The following is a 19878-nucleotide window of genomic DNA, read 5'->3' as shown; positions in this document are numbered from 1 at the left end:
GGCATGAGCCTACCAGGAGGCCCGGACTTGGGCTTTAGTTCCTGCTAATAATAGTTCCGTGGTAATAAATGTTATTTCTCTCTCTCTCTCTCTCTCGCCTGCTCTCTGGGCACCAATTACTAGGGGTTCCTTATGCTAGAACTAAGACGACTTGAAGGCGAAAGCCCGAGTGCCGCTAATTCAATGACACCTCCTTATTTCACCAAGCTTGTCATCCTTATCTCACCAAACTAATACCACTGCTCGGCACTTCTTTTTGCCGAGTCATCGTCACCCTGAACCCATATTTTGCAGTTCCTTTTGCAAGTCGTCATCAATCTGAAACCACAATTTACAGTCATTTTTGCAAGTCATCATGTTCTTTTGCAAGTCAACCTTCCTATGATCCACCAAACTCGAACCATGACTCGGCACTTTTTTTTATGAGTCACTCTCACTTGGACCCTCAAATCTCACAGATTTTTTGCAAGTCACTTCCCCACTCCATAACCACTTGGTTCTCTCTCATTTCACACTTGTTCACTCATGGTTCACCCTGTCACGGCTTAGTTCACCTTCATTCACTCAATTATCTCAGTTTTACTTCCAACACGCTTGGTTTGCTCTAGTACTCCAAATTTTCAATTTTCATCACTCTTGATTCACCCTATCACCACTTGGTTCACCTTCATTCACTCATCATTAACACTTATTCACTCTTCACTATCTTCGCTATCTCATCATAACCTTTCGTTTGACTCCTTATCACCCAACTAAACCCATTTAATTCACCATCAATTAACTCTTAATTCATCTCATTCACCTCTCTGTATAACCTTATCAATCATTGCATTCAACTGGTGCTAACATATGGGTCAGAAACTTGGAGGTTAACACAGAAGCTCGAGAACACGTTAAGGACCGCAGCAAAGAGTGATGAAACAAAAAACGTTAAGCCTAACGTTAAGAGACAGGAACAGAGCGCGGTGTGGATCAGAGAACAAACGGGGATAGCCGATATTCTATTTGACAATAAGTGGGAAAAAATGGAACTGGGCAGGCCATGTAATGCGTAGGATGGATAACCGGTGGACCATTATAGTTACAGAATGGATGCCAAGCGGGGGGATGAAGTTAGGAAATTTGCAGGCGCAAGTTGGAATCGGCTAGCGTAAGACAGGGGCGATTGGAGATCACATGGAGATGCCTTCGTCCTGTAGTGGACATAAATATAGATTGATGATGATGATATCATTATCAATTCAGTTCACCTGCTTAATCATTCTTCCACCGTTAATCGCGGTTTTGCGCGCATTATCGCCTCTTATCCTAAGATGACCATTGCGTATTGAAGACGCGGTTTTACAACGGCCTTGAAACGGAGACCTCACCAATGAGAGACTTTCGCCTTAATGAACCCTTTTTATAGCGATAGCTCTACTACTCCAGCAGAAAAAGCCTGGTTCCGCAAATCTGACCTTCAAGCTCACTCAGTCAAGGTCAAACTGTGACTTAGCCTGCCACTACCGGAGGCTGCTGCGTACGCCACGTGGGCGCCCATATCTTGAAAGCGATCTGCGATGCGGAAAAAGTGTGCCGAGTGCTGGTAGCTTCGTTTGCGCTGTGCTTTTGACGGTTCGTGTCAAAGCGAGACGCATCATGAAGGTCAATTCGCTCGCTGCTGCTGCTGCGCCGAGTAGCGTCTGTGTTGTCTTGTGGTGCATTTGTAGTTGCGGTAGCTGCTGACGGCGCCGGGCAGCGTCTGTGTCGTTTCCCAAACCAAGAAAAACCGTGCTATATCGCTCGACAAACTTGGTTTAACCGCGTTCAACCGCGGCAAAATTTTTTCTTGGCCTTATATCGCGAAGACGGTTTCACGGCCACATCGTGTTGTGTGCAATCGTCAGCGTTTTATTACACCATAGAAAACATTTGGCGGCGCACCTATCCTTTGTCGATGTTAATGCGACTAGCAATCTTATGAAGGGTGTGTAAGTGACGATTATACGTTTTATATAATAAGATTATTAATATCGTTGCGTTAGCATTCTTAGGTTAAGTCACTCACTTTCCAGGGATCTGTATGTTCTTATTTATCTAATCGCTTTCCCGCCTACCGGGCTTACTGAGTAGTCCATGGTCGAATGGGTAGCGCATCGTGCTGCTGTGCTGAGGAAACAGGATTCCAAACCAACCATCGAACCAATTGAGATGGCTGAGTTTGTTAACATATGCTACGCTCTTCAACGAACCTTTTTCAAGCCGGCATGGGTCATTGTAAATTAGGGGTGTGCGAATATTCGAAACTTTTTGAATAACGAGTCGAATAGTGTCCCATTCGAGTCGGTCTTCAAATCGAATAGTTACTATTTGCAAATGCGAAAATTTTTCGAATACTTTTCGAATATTCCTTAACGTCAACTGTGCCCTAATAAACATAAAATTGGAGCAAAAATATGGTTATTTTTCACCCCCGCGGGCAGGGTTTTCAATCCCACTGTTGGGCACGTGATTGCGCAATTCAATTTCTTTTTAAGCACGAGTTATTCGGCAATACAGCAGCAGCAGCAGCAGCAGCCACGGTCAGGAAAATCCGGGCAGGGTAGGCAGCAAAAAAGCTACGCTTTGAAATTGAACACGCCAAGCAACCGAGTGGGTGAAGAATGAAGTGAACGGAATGGTATCACAGTGTGCATTGATCGTAGAGGCTGCAAAGAAGGGAACCGAAATTTCGGTAACAGAAAATTGAAGAAGTCGGCTGCAGACAAAGTGTATGCCAGTACGGTGTGTGGCTACGTTGCTTCAATGCTGAACGCAATAACGACCGCAGTCATCGTGAGATGGTCCCTCCCGGATGTTCTCTGTCGTTTTTTTTTTTTTTTAATGCTTCAATGACTAAATAGCCTTTTATTAAGCATCGTAAACAGCACTACAGTGCACTTTAGCAGCAAGTTTGGCGGGGCGTATAGCGAGACTGGTGTCTTCGTCAAGATTCATTCCAAGTTGATATGCCTTGCGAACTCACCTGCTACATTCCGCAAATTGTAATACGTACCGTAATGTAATTAGTCAGAAACTTAATTAGTAATTTTTAATCAGTGTAGTATGCATTTCGATTTCTCGTGAAAGTAATTTCCGCCTCTTCGGAAATTCCAGCTCAGTTGTCCCATCATCCACATACGAAGACAGACAGACAGACAAAGACCTTTAATGAAGGTCCTGAGAAGCTCTGTTACCCGCCGTGGTTGCTCAGTGGCTATGGTGTTTGGCTGCTGAGCACGAGGTCGCGGGATCGAATCCCGGCCACGGCGGCCGCATTTCGATGGGAGCGAAAGGCGAAAACACCCGTGCACTTAGATTTAGGTGCACGTTAAAGAACCCCAGGTGGTCCAAATTTCCGGAGTCCTCCACTACGGCGTGCCTCATAATCAGATCGTGGTTTTGGCACGTAAACCCCATAAGTTAGAAGCTCCGCTGCCCCCTCTCAGGGAGGCGACGAAGCCGCGGGCCGCACCCCCGTCGGGACGGGGAGACCGAGCTCCAGCGCCGCATCGTGGGCTCTCTGGACAGCCCAAAATTGCCTCCACATACGAATTTTGAAAAAAATCTTCTTGGCGGCTTTTGCGAAACCATCAGGTATAGAATCGGGACACAGAACTGAAGTATGAGTTGCCACGGGAGTTGCTAGGTAAGCAGTGATTAGCTGCTATTCGAAAAAGAACGCGCCCCGCACAATCATGCGTAAGTTTCAAATGACCCATTGATCGAAATGCAGCTCCACTAACGTGAAACCGTGAAAACCTTGAAGGTGTGGGGATGACGAAAGTTTCAGGAGGCTGGGATGGAAATGATTGCATAAGTATCGTGTCCTGGTCATCCAGCTCTAACCATCACAATATTTCAGTGTCTGTCGTTTACATTTAGTTTTACCAGCGGAGCTGATTAAGCTCTTAGTTTCGCCGCGTACTGCAAACAAAAACTGCTCCTGGCGATGACGTCACTATGTGTTGCCTAGCAACTACCTCGCGGAGCGGCGTGTGCTTCGCCTCCTCACATACCGGCTGTGCACATGTTGCCTTGACTTGTGACGTTAAGGAGAGGAAGGAGAGCATGCGCGCGGCGCGCGCTATGCTCGGGAGAGAGAAAGAGAAAATGAGAGCAACAGAGAGAGAGAGAGAAAGCAATTGTAGCAGCACCAACGAGGCAACGCGCAGAGCTGCTGCCGACCTCGTCCGCGTTTCCCCGTTTCCCCGCGTTCGCGCCGAACGCGCGCGGTGTCCGTGACTGCAGCAGGCGCCTCTGGCGGTGGCTCGGCAGGTTTCGACCAGCCACGCCACGGCAAGTGTGGAGGCGCAGTCTGGCCGTGACGTCACCGGAGAAATAAAGCTCGGAGCCGCCGCGCCGGTGGCAGAACTCTCGTTGATTCTATGGCTAGTACATGTAGCCCTTACATGGGACGACCAAAGAAGATCCGGACAACCCGAAGAAGACGCCGCTCATCTTGAAGCGCGTCGCGCGGCCAAGCGAGAATTCTGCGCGTCGGCGGTGAGCTGATTCGAAATACCGTGCCTAGCAGCACTTAGCATTTCCTATCAAAACTTAGCCAAGCCTAGTAAAACCTAGAAAAGGCTAGGTACGATCGCCAGCTCCGCTGTTTACTCCCGCCTTGCACCACTTGTGCATGCTGCCCACATTTTTTATTGTTGATTTTTTTTCACAATGGTATTATTTATGATCGAGTTGGCGGCGAAAATGAAGTAATTGTATACCGTTTCGATAGCGAACCTTAGCAAACCATTGTTCGTGGGTAGGTGCCAAATTTAAATAGGCGACGACAATAACGAAAACGAATGAGTGATCCTTATGGATGGATGGATGGGATAACTCTATTGTAAGGTCCTGCGGGCTACGGGGCGCAAGGCCCCATAGAGCGAAACTTATTATTAAACATCCTTATTAGACTCCGATCATTTGTTTCTTCAATCACCTGATTATTGGCCAATCCCCCATAGTGGGTACGAGCCACTCACGAAGGGAAGCAAGCAAGCAAGCAGCTTAGCAAGCAGCGGAAGCCAGGGTTGTCGAGTCTGTCAGACCTGCTACAAAGGCGTTTTTTCAGCTTCCAGCATGATAGGTACGTACTACACTTGGCCAATGTTCGCTCTTTACCAGTCAAGAACATTTGTAAAACAGTTTACGATTGTCGGGCAGGCGTCTCTTAGACGGGGGGTGGAGGGTCAAGGTGACACTGGGCTCTTAGAGACGCCCAAGTGTAAGGCTCCTGATCTCATTCGACAAGCTGGCTTTGTTTCTTAAACCTGCGACGTAAAGATGGCTGCGGTTGCGTTGAGTCAAATCAACATCATCCGACAACTGCTACCACGAACCATCAACTTTATGTTCAGAAGTAGAACGTGGTATTCACAGGACAGCAGGTCGACGGCAGATTTAAGGTTGGATCATAATGAAGGCCCGTCCACCATAGGAAGTCCTAAAAATTGCAAATTTTTGGGCGCTTGCCCAACGCTTGGGCACTCTTCTCAGTGTGTTTTGCCGTGCGTTCTGGGGCCCTATAACGTAAAACTATTCCAATCTGTTTGTATTCCAATTTCCTGACGTCAAATTTACGTAACCGCCGACGCAAGCATCAGGTGGTGATCCGTGGCGTTGTCGAAACCCCTCCATCCAACGCTCTCATCGTTTACAGGAGGTCATCTTTGTTCGCTTTCAAAACAAAACGAATGACATCGCCTACACTGAGCGGTTTTTCTTATCTAATTGGCTCACAAGAGGCGAGGAGCACGCTCAAGTGGAGAGGGTTTCGATAGGGCCGAGCCAGCGCGGTGAAAATAGATAACAAGCTGAAGAGGGTGGTGCCGGCGTCTCCGATTGGTCCGCTTCCCCTTAGCTTGCGGCGGCTGGTCGAAAATCGCGGCGGCGTGCAACGGAAGGTTAACAATGCCGCAAAAACGGATCCTCAGCAAGGATGACTTGGAAGAGGGATGTCGTATACGTGCCAAAAGGGCTCGATAGCGATGACGATAACGCAAGAAGGTTTATTATACGCAAATGAATCCATGCTCACCGCCAGGTACCAGTAGCGAGTGCCTGAGCGATCGGCAGGTAGCCATCTTCTATTCCTTTCGGAACGGGGCAGTTTCCGGCTATTCACCAAAAAAAATCCATTTTGTTTGGTATAGTAACGCATCTTTGACGCGTACACGTCAATTTGACGCGGTAAGTTGTCGCGGTTTTGTGACGTCGCGTGACAGACAGGCGAAGTGGGCGCAGCCCGAAAACGGTTGACGAAGAGCAGAGGGCTAATGGCGAAAAGGCATCTAATCAGGAATATTTTTTTTTCTTTTGTTTGGTTTAATCATGTACAATTCGTGTGTACACGTCATATCAGATGGGGAGACATCGCGTTTTTCGTGACGTCGCGTGCCAGACAGGCGAAGGTGGGGGTAGGCCGAAAATTGTTTTGACCAAACGTGGAGGCCTGATTGCAGAATTGGAAATAGAAAAGTTTGGAATATAGTTTTACGTTGTAGCGCCCCTGGCCCCCACGTCAGCCTCATTTGAACTTCTCTACTTGAAGTTGCTTCGGTCTGCAAATTACTATTCATCTTTCAGATCCCATGACAGGAGTGATCGCAATAGAGGGTAAGTGGCAACAATGGACTGTCCCGTTCTAGGATTCGTTGAAAAGGAGCGTCTCCTTTAAAAGCTAACAGACTCCGATTATTCTCTGCCGTCCCTGCACCAATTTAATTCGACAGCAGGTAAGCCAAGAACCAAGAGAATAACGAAGAGCCTGTTGGAGCACAGCTTTATTTTAGAGCTCTTCATTTTGTAATTTTGAACACCCAATTAGTCCAAGACACTGTAAAGGCCACCTAATCAAATGTATGCGTCCCAACGTGGCATTGCGAACGTGAGAAAAATTCGGCAGAGACACTTAAAACTACTTACGTGTGGGAATGTGAACGCATTATGCCGTTCGTAGACCTCGGAACGTCATGAGCGCGCTCAATTTACACACTCGTGATGTGGCGCCACCTCCTCCCCATTGGGTGCGCCGTCACGTGCCCAATGACGTACGCACTAGGCCACACCTCTAGTCAGCAACATGGCGGCGACGTGACGTGTGCAATGACGCACGCACTAAGGCACACCTTTAGTCAGCCAGAACCGTGGAGTCACCGTGACGTCGGAGAAGCGCTCGTCTCACACCGCGGACGCCCGGGTTCGATTGACATCAAGACCGAAATGTACATTTTCTTTTCAAAGACATTAGTTTACTTTGTTTACAGGAACCTCGCACAATTGATAGCCTGGGGAATGGTTGATGCCCCAGTCTTCTAACAAGTGTTTAAAATATGATTTGAAACATGTATTTTTCTTGATCTTGCTTGATAATTTTTAATCTTCTGAAGCAATGGCAATTGTTTTAGTATTGGCTGTTTCCTGTTTATTTATTTATTTATTTATTTATTTATTTATTTATTTATTTATTTATTTATTTATTTATTTATTTATTTATTTATTTATTTATTTATTATGTTTGTTTGTCGCTTTCCTTCAATTTCACAAGCACTGTAACCTCAGCACTATAATGCCTTCTTGGCGCTGTAGGTGATGGTAATAAATAAATAAATAAATAAATAAATAAATAAATAAATAAATAAATAAATAAATAAATAAATAAATTATTCAAGTATTTAATTGATTAGTTAATTGACAGTGAAGCTATTTAAGTCTGTAGGGCAGCCATTCTGGACAGGGAAAATTTCTCCCAATAATGAGAAAATTCACCATCTCGCGAACCCCGATTGGCTCACCGAACGACCGTACCATCTCTAAATTGACTGAAAGCGAAAGTACGGAGTAATTCGACAATATAACAGATTTCGGCACAATCCAAATTAGTACCCCCGGGCAATCTCTCGCTAATTGCAAACCTGTGCGGCGACCGGCAAGAATTTGGTTGCATGAGTGGTGGGCTATGCTCCTCTCTCCCACGTTTCATTCAGCGTAGTGACATTTTAACCAGGACATGTGCGATTGAACTGCATACACTTCACTGTCTTGCGCTACCTGTGTTCGTCATAGCCTTCTTTTGCGCGGAGCATTGCGCATGCGAAGGGGCCACGCCCATTTAGCTGGGATTATATTCCGTTCCATACATAGCACTCAACGTTGTGGAAGCTACGCGAGAAGTTCGTTCAAGAAAAATTTTTTCACTCCGCAGATAGCTGCAGACGAGAACGTTTGTAAACCCGGTGATCTTGAATCTGTTACCCAGAGCTTTATCCGTCAAACCAATGCCAAGTTTTGTGAGGTCAGGGCAACCCTGAAACACATGTTATGGGAGTGCAAACAAAGGGGAGGGGGGGGGGGGGGGGTTCCAGACGGGGACGCAGCCTGGATCCGAACGCGCTGGGAGACTACGCTGCTCAGCTCCGTCCTCGAAGACCAACTCTGGGCCGTCCAGCAGCGAGCCGAGGAAGCCGCCAGAGCTCAAGGGCTCGTGGCCGACACCTAGGCCAGGGGTATTCGCCCAAATCCCCGAATAACTCGCCGGACTGTAAATAATGCTGTCGTTATTTTCTTGTTCCGCAGATCGCGCGCGACACATCAGGATCTGCGGAGTGATAACTTTTGTTGACCGAACTTCCCACCTCGACCGAAATGTTAGCAGTGGCAATCGCCTTCGTTCACGCAGAGCGTTCGAAAAGGGACTCGGTCGCGGTCACGGACTCCCGGGAGAAATGTGGCATGTTTCTCAAGGGGCCCGTGACTGCGGCTAGCCTTTTCATAGGTGGGGTCGCCAACTTCGCTGTTTGCCCAGTCTTCGCACCACTAGTTTGAAGCTGCCCCTGCCGTTTTTGATTGTCTTGTCTCTTGCGAAACAACATGGACAACTATACACCTGTGGTCTCCATTGTCTGTTTCCAGCTGAAAAATTCGGTAAGCTTCTTTTCTACATTACTTTGCCCGCGGTTTTAAATACAGGATAGCGCGTGAGTACGCGTGGTCAATCTGCAGGATCACACGCGAATCGCTCACTCTGCAGTAGCAGTTAGAACAGTAGCAAGTACAGAATATAGCTGAAAGAAGTACATATAGCCCAGTAATCAGAATAGCTGCCGCCAGTCACTAGAGTAGCAATACTTTGTGGCCGTGCCGGTCAGCGCTGGTGTGGCTTGGGCATACGTCTCTCTGCAATCTAAACGGACACTCCACTGACTCGTTATCATTCGTTTACGGCCGTGCGCTCGCTCGCATCTACACTCACTTTCACACACGCTTACCGGACACAAAGTTCACCCTGATGCCCGCTAGCTCACACGTCCACGCGCAGTCACAAAGAATCACTCACGTCCACTCAAACTTAAATCTCTCTCACACACACGCGCGCCTGAGAAATAAATGTCTTAGGGAGTGAGTGTAGTCATGAGTTATTATGCCGACATACGTGGACGTACAATTTGAGCTCACGTCCGAAGGTGACGTTTATTAATAAATAGCGCCAAGGAGAAGCATAGTGTTGCTACACGCAGAGTAAAATGTAAAGCACGAGAAGCTGCACTGATTGGCTCGAGAGGATTATTGTACAAAGCAGGGCAAATTTTCAGAATTGAGCACTATTGCTCGTTACTTGCGTCCCGTTCCCTATATTTCGTTGTTTTTACAACATTAAAACTTTTTTCTTTACTGAAGGCCCTATATCACTTGTAATAGTAATAGTATTACTTGTAATCTAAAGGCACTCGTTGCTGATACCCGAAGCAGCCAAACAGTAGTCTGTTTTTTTTCGAGTCAAAGGTCATTTAAGATAAGAGGTCTTAAATGTAGCCAACTAGGAGCAAAGTATACACGGTTTCATGCTCGCGATAACAGCAGCGAGCGTGCCGCCCCAAAGAAACTTCCGGTCACGTGCCTTATCAGTCTGCTATGTTTTAACGCATGGTTGCTTCTTTGCCATTTACATTTAGCAGCTACCTCAGTGGGCAAAACCGGAAGCCGTGCAGGGCCTCTGTTTGTAACCAGTGAAAAGGTCTATGGGCAAACCTGACAACCCTTGCGGCAGCAGAGTCGCTTCAGTCATCATCAAGTCAGCGTACTTGAAATGCGCTTAAACAAGGTTCCTAAATAAGCGTCAATGTTCATGAAAATGGCAACGCTACTTCGGACGACTAAAATTGCTTGACATAATACTCGATGAACTATAATCCGCGAAAGGAATTGCGGCTCGTTTGTGCAAGCGTTGGCTGCTAGTCGTAAAACCCGAATCGAGTATTCAATGTAACTCGCAGAAAACCGCGTCCCTAATGGCGGTTTTATTCTTATTTTCTTGCTCTTTGTTGCGCAGATGCGGAGTAAGTAAACGCGAATTCACTTTTGTTGCGCGCACTTCTCTGGAAAGCGCTCGGTTATTTATCTACGACGTCGCTCTGACGTGGTAACGAGCGGCCTTGAAAACACACTGTTCAACTCGTGTTCCTTCAGCCAGAGGGAACAGTCGCGCAAGTGGTGCCTACTTGCGGTCATCGTTGCCGTTGTCGTCACCGCCCTGATCGTCGCCGTCCTCGCGGTGGTGATCTTCAGCAGTGGATGTAAGCAGTACAGATTGCCGCCTAGTAGATATATTTTTTTTTTTCAGAATAACGTTTATACAGGGTGTTTCACTTAAATTTAGCTAAACATTAAAGAAAAGCGAATGCTACATAGCTGGTCAGAACCAAGGTAATGTTGTTTGCCGTCGCTTAGAGATGCTCTAATTATTTTGGCATTCCGCTTAATTAGGTGATTAGTGTTAATTAATTATATTAACTTCACAATTGTTATAATCCGATGAAATGTGTCAATGAGAAAATTGTGGAGCGACATGAGAAACTCCCGATACAGCTTTCCGTTGCTGAATACGTGCTACATAAAAGTGTTTTTCCGAGCGTAAAACATGCCCGCGAATACACCCAAAGTGTATCGAAAGGCCAGGTCGCGCGGCAAAAGGCCGGTCGCGTGGCCTTACCTTTTTTGCATTATGAAGTCTTACCAACTATAGCTCAGCTTTCTGTCGTTCTAGGCGCCAGGTTCATTGCCGTTCTCTTGGCACTTGTGTTCCCATATGGTAAACTAAGATTCTGCAGATCACGGTAATGTTCGGGTGCGATTAATGTACGCAAGGCTCCTCGTACGCTATTACAACTGTGTTCACTGTTCCACGCCCGGAACTGGATGCGGTGCCGAACCAGGGTATAGCAGAACACTGTGCGTGAGTAAGCGCTTTCTGCGGGCACATCGCCGAAAGCGCTTCACAGTGACAGCGTTTACAGCGATAGCTTGTTGTGGGAAAGCTGGGAAAATGTCGAGACCGCCTACGAAGACTATTGAGACGGCCCTGTGGGATTGGTAGCTCGAAGGAGTGACAAATGCACAATAAGATAACACTGCAATCTATACTAATTCAGTTTAGTGCATTCAGTCGTTCTGGCCTTTAACTGGAGGCTCTCAAGAGTTAGGAGAAGACTTATCTTCAACCAAGTCGTCATCTAGCAAGAAACGGAAGGGAAAAATGAAAAAGAAAAAAAAACGCTTGGGGAGTTTCAAGAATGGTAATATCTAATAAAAAACTTCAATTATTGAGGGTCCCTCTTAATCACTTCTTATAACGGTGGTGTCGATTGATCATTAAGACTCTTTCGGTGAATGAAAACTTCGACGCTGGATTCGTTCTCTCGCGATCATCATTACAGCAACGGACGACTCAACCGACTACGACGACGATGTGCTACGCGGCTGGCGACAGTGGTCAAGGACAAATGGTCACTCCGGTGGCCGACAAACCGCGGACGCCATCGACCACAGCCGGTAGGCGAGTCTTGTGTTCCCAGTGTCTTCGTCTTTCAAGTCTGAAACTTGAAGATGGAATACCAGCAGCATTCCTTAATGTGGCCATGAATCTAGGCAACGCATACACGCAGACAACAGAATATAGTCAAGAATGTAGCCGAGCTGTAAATAAGTGGTCACCAACGTAACCCTGCCTCACGTGACTAGAGATGAAAAATTTCCGGAAATTTTGAGCCAATCGGAACACAAACCTGTTTTTTTTTTTCACGTTTTTTTCCGAAATTTTGGAAAAAATAGGAAAAGAACAAAGTTTTCTTTAGCATACGCTCAATAGTTTATTGCGAAATGTCAAAAGCCATAACTCTCATTATGTAAATAACAGGAGTGAAATGCTTTCTGCCTTTTCACAAACGAATGCAGGGTTTAACAAATCGAAGACAAGCCGGAAGCATCACCGCGAACGCGTTCAGTTCTCTGTGAACGGGTGCGGCTTCTTAGAATTGTTACGGCAGTTAGAACAAAGAACACTGAAATGTCTCTTCCGTGACTATTTCGCGGTGGCTTCGACTATGAAAACATGGATCAAGATGTCTCCCCGATCGTGAAGGTCTCCCCGACCGTGAAGTGCATCCACACGTGGGAAATTGGCCGTACCATTGCAGAATCTGCTTCCACGCGGCTTCATATGCGGACTTCCGCCACAGGTTGCACAAGTGCACGAGGGAAAGTCAAAATTGAACAATAACGGGCACCAAAACATGAGAAACCGCACCCGAATGACGAACCCACGCTGACGCTGGAGCTGACATTATGTGATATCGATGGCGAGTGGTCAGCCGTCGTTTGGTGTTTCGGTATCATGTGTGATGTTTCGGTTTCGCGTTCTGCGTTTCGCTTTCACCTTCAACGCTGGGTGTTGCCTAAGTTTTATTTCTGTACGTTTTTCCCCGCGGAAATTTTGGCCAATTTTTCCAACTGCGCCGAAAAAAAACGAAAAAAAAACTGTTTTTTTTTTCGGAATTTTCCCGTTTTTTTTCCACACTTCGCATCTCTACACGTGAATTAATGGCAATTTGAGAGAGACCGCCGTTTGATGATTAGATGTTAAATTTGAGCATCGCTGATGACAGAAATGGCAGATGTAGCATACTGCAGGCTTTTATTATCGCAAATAAGGATTTGCGGAAAATCGGGATGTTACATAAATTTCCGCGGCACAAATATATAATGCTCACATTGATCTCATGAGTAGCGATAATGTAACCCGGACTTGTTGAAGCAGCAGCGTATCTGAGCAGGTTTGCCGGAAAGTTATCGCTTCACTTCAGCCGTTGTGCTCCGACGGTTTCTCCTCATTTTTGCTTCGTTTTGGTAAAACATTCGTCTGCGTTCCTGATTTCCGCAAAGCGGATACGCAGCATGTCTCCCCACCGCCAGCTGGTGCATGGCACACCGGACCATTGACGGTGTGCACCGTCACGGGTGGTCCAGAACCCTTGTACTTCCCGGACGACGGCCTCTGCACCTTCGTGTTTTTCGACTCGCTGGAATTGACTCCCAGAACCAACGATTTCTCGGTCGAGGGACAGAGTCCCGCCGTGCAAAACTTCGTCACTCAGGGGCAAGTTGGCCAAAAAACACGACTCGGCATGTCAGTGCCCTTCAGGTGAGGAGCTCGCATTACACGGCGTCTACACGGCAGCACCGTCGGAACGGTGTTCTCAGCGAAGTGCCCCTTCATTGCGTAGCTTCTCATCACCTTGTTCGATGCTATTCTGTAGCATGGTCACATGATTTCCTTCCCGTGAACGCGTAGAGCAGGGAAACGTTTCCCACAGTGAGGCGATGGCATCGTTGATATATGAACATGCTAAACGTACACGACAAACACGAAGTCATATAGCGCACTACACAAAATACGATGCAAACCTAAAGATTTACTCCACAGTATTCACAAGACTATGTCGCAAAGTTGCGACTTGTCTGAGAGTTTTGTTTTCCCAGCCAGTTTGTGCATCCAAGTTATTGTTCTCGCGATATCACATTTGCTGGTCGGTGAGTATCGCGAAGAGCTTGGCATCAGAAGGCAGAGCGCATGTTCATGATGACTATAGAGACAGCGCGCAAGCACATTATAACCGCGCGGCTCGAACGACAATCGTCGTTATCGTCGTCAATTATCGAAAACGAAGACGCGCACAACCTGTCCCGTGCCCAACGCTAATGAACCACAATGGCGTCGCACCTGCCCGTTCACGATACTGCCGCGAAAATGGCGACGGAGCGAGACAGTAAACAAAAAAAGACAGCGCGCGCTTCCCACGTAACGGCAGTCGGCCAATAGGAGTACCGCGGATGCCGGAGAAGGGACAAATAAGGAGTTTAGAGGGAGTTTTCACCGAGACTATTTCAATTACATGAACCCTCCAGGTGCATTGCCGCCGCCGTGATGTTCCGTATAACGTTCAAGTGCGATAACACCGTGGCCGTTTGTCGTATGCTGTAGGTGCGAGTGAAAGCGTGTGAGGGTAATCGGGGGGTGGTGGCTTTTTTTTAGTGATGCGTATGTGTCAGTTTTCGTTCAGTATGCCCCAGTGTTACGGGAATCTACCGGTGATAAAGCCGACATAACTGCAACAATTCTTCAAAGCCATGGGGTTTTAAAAGCTGGTTGTTCCGATACCTCATGCGTTATGCGAAAAAAAAAAACTTTCAGCAGGTCTCTGTGGTTTATCGTGGCAATAATCAGCACCAGAATACTGTTCCCTCAACAGTGCCCCAAATTGTACGTTATACATACAGCCGCGGTTGCTGGATTTCAGCAGCAAACAGTTCTTGTGGAATTCTGCCCAGTGCCTTGTAGCGAGCCTCCGCAGACACGCTTTTGTAGCCTGGCACTCACAACCACGTACTGATAATTACGCGATGAGTGTAATGCTGTTTTAAGGAATTACATCCGTTTCCTACCACAGAGATGCTGAGAACTTCGGTAACGCCTTTCGCACACCCAAGGGTAAGGCGGATTACGAGAGATACTGGACGTTCAGAATCTACGATTGGGGCTTCCTCACCATCGACGAGCTCCAGGCCGAAGCAAGGCACTCCGATGTCTCCTTCGCGCTGACCGCCCTCAAGGTCAGCGCTTAGGGGAAAAAGCATTTCATTTATTAATGTGAAAGCATTATATGCTCCATTACGCGAAAATCCGGCGTCCATCGTCGGTGGCGTGAGCGAGCAATGGAACCAAAAATAGCCGGAAGCGCAAATAGAAAACGGACGTCAAAATGCCACGGATTGACGTCAACTTTCTCAGGGAGGTTCCTGTAAACAATGTAAATTAATGGCTTTGTAAAGAAAATTCCGTACATTTCGGTCTGTGTGGGGAATCGAACCCGGGCCTGCGGGGCGTGAGACGAGCGCGCTTCCCCGATTCCACAGCGGCTGCAAGGTCCTAGGGCCTTGCAGCCGCTGTGGACCTTGCAGCCGCCTAGGACCTTGCAGCCGCTGCAGCCGAATTTTGTAAACCACACCCACCGCACAGGTGACGTCGGCATTTACATGCCTCTTGCCACATATAGGCGGCTTGGGTGCTTTGGAAATCCGCGGGCACAGGCCTGACAGCTTCCTTGGTGCACAAAATTCCGCTCAGCTGTGGCAGGGTTTACATCGGCCAAACGGGTCGATGTGTGAACGACAGAGCGAGAGAACACGCACTTTCCATTAAGAATAACCTTTCGACACATTTACCTGCGCACTGCAAGGCATGTAAATGTAAGGCAAGATTTAAGGAGATCAGCATTCTGGGTAGAAGCAACGAGGTGCTGGCACGAGAAATGCTCGAGGCATATTACATAAAAAGAAAAAAAAAGATATCTGCATTAGCGATACGTCAGTGGTGCTGCGCGGCGCCGAGTTTGAATTTTTTAGATGCTTTTTAAACTATAGCACATGTTCCTTGTTGACTCATCTGGGTGGGGTGATACGCGGAACCTTGCCGCGCATGCGTTAGCTCAGCTATATATTGCGATGCTTTCTCGGAATAAAGTTAGTTGCGAGTGACGCTCTTTCCTTTCACCTGTATTTCTTTTCCTTGATGTGTTGCGTCCTATCGTTGTATGAAGAATGTACCAACTAGCCCAACAACAAGTTTTATTAAGAAATAAGTCTTAATTATTAAATCAACTTATCAATTACTATAATTAGATGAAACATGAGAAACTCCCGATACAGCTTTCTGTTACTGAATACGTGCTATATCAGTGTTTTTCCGAGCGTGAGATAAGCCCGCGAATACACGCAAAGTGCCTGGAGCGGTCAGTAGAGGTACAATATTGCGTGTGTTCGCGGGCTTCTTTCACGCTTGCAAAAACACTTTTATGTAGCCCGCATTGCGCAATAAAAAAGCTGTATCGGGCAGTTTCTCGTGTTGCTCTACAATTTTCTCATTGACACTTTTCATCTAATTAAAGTAATTGGGAGGTTGAATAATTAAGACTAATTATGTAATTAGGCGGAATGCAAAAAATAATCTGAGTATCTCCAAGGCATGAAACACAGGATTACTCTGGTTCTGTCCACCTACGTGGCTTTTGCATACTTTTAAAGCTTGGCACAAGCCAAGTGAAACACCCTGTATATAAGCTTCTACTGACTTCAGTAACCTCTGTGAAAAACAACTTCGGCAACTTGAAAGGGTTGAAATTGAAATTTATACACGTGTGTGGCAAATTTCACTCACAGTTAAACAGAAAAAAAAAAGAGACGTGTCTGAATAGGCCTTCTCTACCACGGCAGTTTTCCGTTAACCAGGCGACGAGACATCGGGCATTTAGCATATTACAGATGCATGGACATATGCATATGAAAATAAGAAACGATTGTTGAGCGCAGGCCACGTATACAAGGTTTGCAAGGTATAAAATAGTAGTGAAAGAGTGTTGGATGTATTGTAAATGCGCGAATAATAATCATTTTAGCAAAAGAAAGCATGCGAACAGCGCCAAACTTGAAACATATTTCGGAGAAAAATCCCTTGAGCAAGAAGTTCATCTGTCTTTTGAGCATCGGCTTAGATTACAGTTGCTTATGAGATCCTATGGATGTTCACAATTGTTTAGAGCATCAGTTAGTTCATAAATATTTCATTGGTGCCCGCATTTCTATTTGGAAGTTCTTCGAGACATTCAGGCCTACTTGCTCTCGCACGATCGTCTGCTCGATGAATGCTTACCGGATAGTTTTGTGCAGATGTGCTAAACATTCTTATTTGCTTTGTTTTACCTCAGGCGATGCAAGAACACGCGCTGTCTAAAAATGTCCATCGGCCCGGCATGTTTTTGGGAATCTACCTGAGGTCAGACCCAGTCTGCGAGGCAGTTGCGGAGTACATCAAGTAAGGCTGGAGCTATCGCATCTTACGCGAATATTAAGTGCGGTTCGGAATATTATGGCGGGGTTTGAGCCCTTCAATGTCGCCACTCTCTGCACTTGGCTTCTTATCGAGCTCAACAAAGATGCTGAGAAAGTGGAGACGCACTTTGATTCTACAGAACTCCGGCATCGCATGCGAATGTGCGGGTTACACGGCTTCTTCTGCCTCGTGTGCCATAAATTTAGACGAACGTATCGTTGGTCGCAGTTGATGCAAGTTTATGTGTAACTCATTTCGAAGAAGTTATTAGAAAGCGGAAGTTTTTATATACGGGGCTTTTTTTAGACCATATACAGACCATACAAAAAGAAAATTGCAAAAACTAACAAAACAAAATGCACGATTTTCAAAATTTCCTTACAAGTCCCTTGTCAGCTATAACGGCGAATGAAGCAGGTCGCTTACATATGTATTCAACACCGCTTAATACATGTGGCCATACAATGTAACAGTGTTTTCAGCGTGCATCGCGTTCAAGTTTGCATGTGTGCTTCTCTTTGTTTCTGTTTGTTGTGTTGGGGGTGTGTTGTGGTGATTCTCCTAAAGAAAAAGTGCGCGTCAATTTTAAAGATGATCTCGAAGCACAGAAATGTATTGCGACGATAAGCTTAGTCTCCTCTGAAGGTACGCCTTGTTTCACGTGTGTAGCCCTTACAAGTTGGTTAAACATATTAGAGAAACGTCAGAGATGTGGTACACAACGATTCTAGTGAATCATCATCATCATCATCAGCCTTTATTTATGTCCACTGCAGGACGAAGGCCTCTCCCTGCTATCTCCAATTACCCCTGTCTTGCGCTGTCTTGTCTTGTCCCCTGTCTTGTCTTCTAGTGAATATTTCTATGCAAATTTAAGTAGAGTGCTCATTAGTATATTGCCCGTAAGCAGCCTGTGATCTTGCGCTTTCTTTTTTTGAATAATATGTCTACGATGTTCACGCTATAACCCAACGAAAAGATTTATAAACCGCAAAAGACCATAGAATAATGATCTTGTTAGCGACTTCCGTTATATACGCGTACAGGGTCGACCACATCTAAGGTGAACACCTTATTAGTATTCAAGACATCATAGAAGCTGATGTTCAATACATAATTCGAAAAATCATTATTGTATTTATCGACACCATGATTACCCATCGCATAACGAACATTTCACTCGTGAAGTAGAATAAACGCTGTAGTTTTACCGGCTTGAATGAGGTGTTCACTTTAGATGTGGTCGACCCTGTACATCATATTAACTTAACATACCCTACAGGAAAATGTTTGCAAGGAGGCGCTGCAGTCTACGAGCAGGCTACTGACGACATGTAGGCTGTCTATTATAGCTTAGTAATTCGAATAGCGGACACATCTCCCCCGTCTCTCCCCCCACCTCTTCTTTGCAGGACGATCTTCACTCCGACTGGTATTGTTTTCTTGGGACACTTGTCCTACAGCGACAATACCAGGTCTGACTGCGTCATCATGCCGCCCGTGAGCTTCGTCGACCCACGCACACAGAAACCCGACGGCATCGCCTACGGCCACAGCATGGTAAGCCACGCATCAAGCAGCAAGGCACGCGCTGTTTTCGCAACTCCTTAGCTTCAGAATGAAAACACCCTGTGAGTCGAAGCGCGCTGCGGCACCCTTTTATTGCGAAGCATTCTTTGCCTCATTCTTGCCACTTTGCGGCAAGTAGGTAGGTATACAGCTAGTTAGATTCCTGCCTTGCCTCGCTTTAGTGAAAAAAATTCGTCGGCCCTTCCACTCCGTGAAGATGGTTAACCAGCGAAACCGAAACGTGCGGCCCCGGTGTCTTCCACAGCCAGCTGTGGAAGAAGACGACGACGGCAAAAGCGGGAGCAGTGGCACGAGCGCGTGCCGAGCACGAGCAAGAGCGCAACCCACGGGGCGCCAAATAGCCAGCTGCGAAAGAAGACGACAACGCTCGAGCCAATGCTGATGACGTTAATTTTCTGTACGCAGGCGATTTCGCCTAGTCTTGTACGTTTTCGCGTAGACATATAAAGCTTCGCTTTAATAGAAACAAACCTGGTTCTTTCACACTTTTTACAGAGTGCACCCACTGTGCTCTGTCCTATCATTCCGCCCTTCTCCATGCAATTTACTCAGTAAAATACTTGTTGAGTATGTTGGTCTCCTTAATTAATCTTCGAATAGCGCAATGGTTAAATAGGTATGTACTACAAATAAGGCTCTGTAAACCCAAGCAGTTAAGTTGGCGACTGCCACTGTTACGCACCATAGAGGCTCAATCAATGGCTTCGCCGTAGCTTTCCAAGTTAACTTTACTGAACTTTGAATGTAGAGAAGCAAAATATAAAAACAGACTAGCATTTCTCTAACGTGCTCCACCCCTTCCGCTTTCTTGAGTTCCTACAATCAGTATATTCAACCCAAATGAAGCAAAAAAAAAGGAATTGTGACACTGATCTCATTTCACTGCCTCATTTTTAGAGGTGTAGCAAGATTCTTTAATTGTATTATGAATTGTTACTTAGGTTTCCATCTTAATTTGTTTATTTCTCATGCTCCAAACAGGGATACAACTGTTCCCTCAACCGCAGCTATCAAGGCCTTATGGCACCTTTGGACGTTATCTG

The sequence above is a fragment of the Dermacentor silvarum genome, chromosome 5, assembly GCF_013339745.2.
Source record: "Dermacentor silvarum isolate Dsil-2018 chromosome 5, BIME_Dsil_1.4, whole genome shotgun sequence".
Classification (NCBI taxonomy): Eukaryota; Metazoa; Arthropoda; class Arachnida; order Ixodida; family Ixodidae; genus Dermacentor; species Dermacentor silvarum.
Note: the sequence above shows the minus strand (reverse complement) of the source record.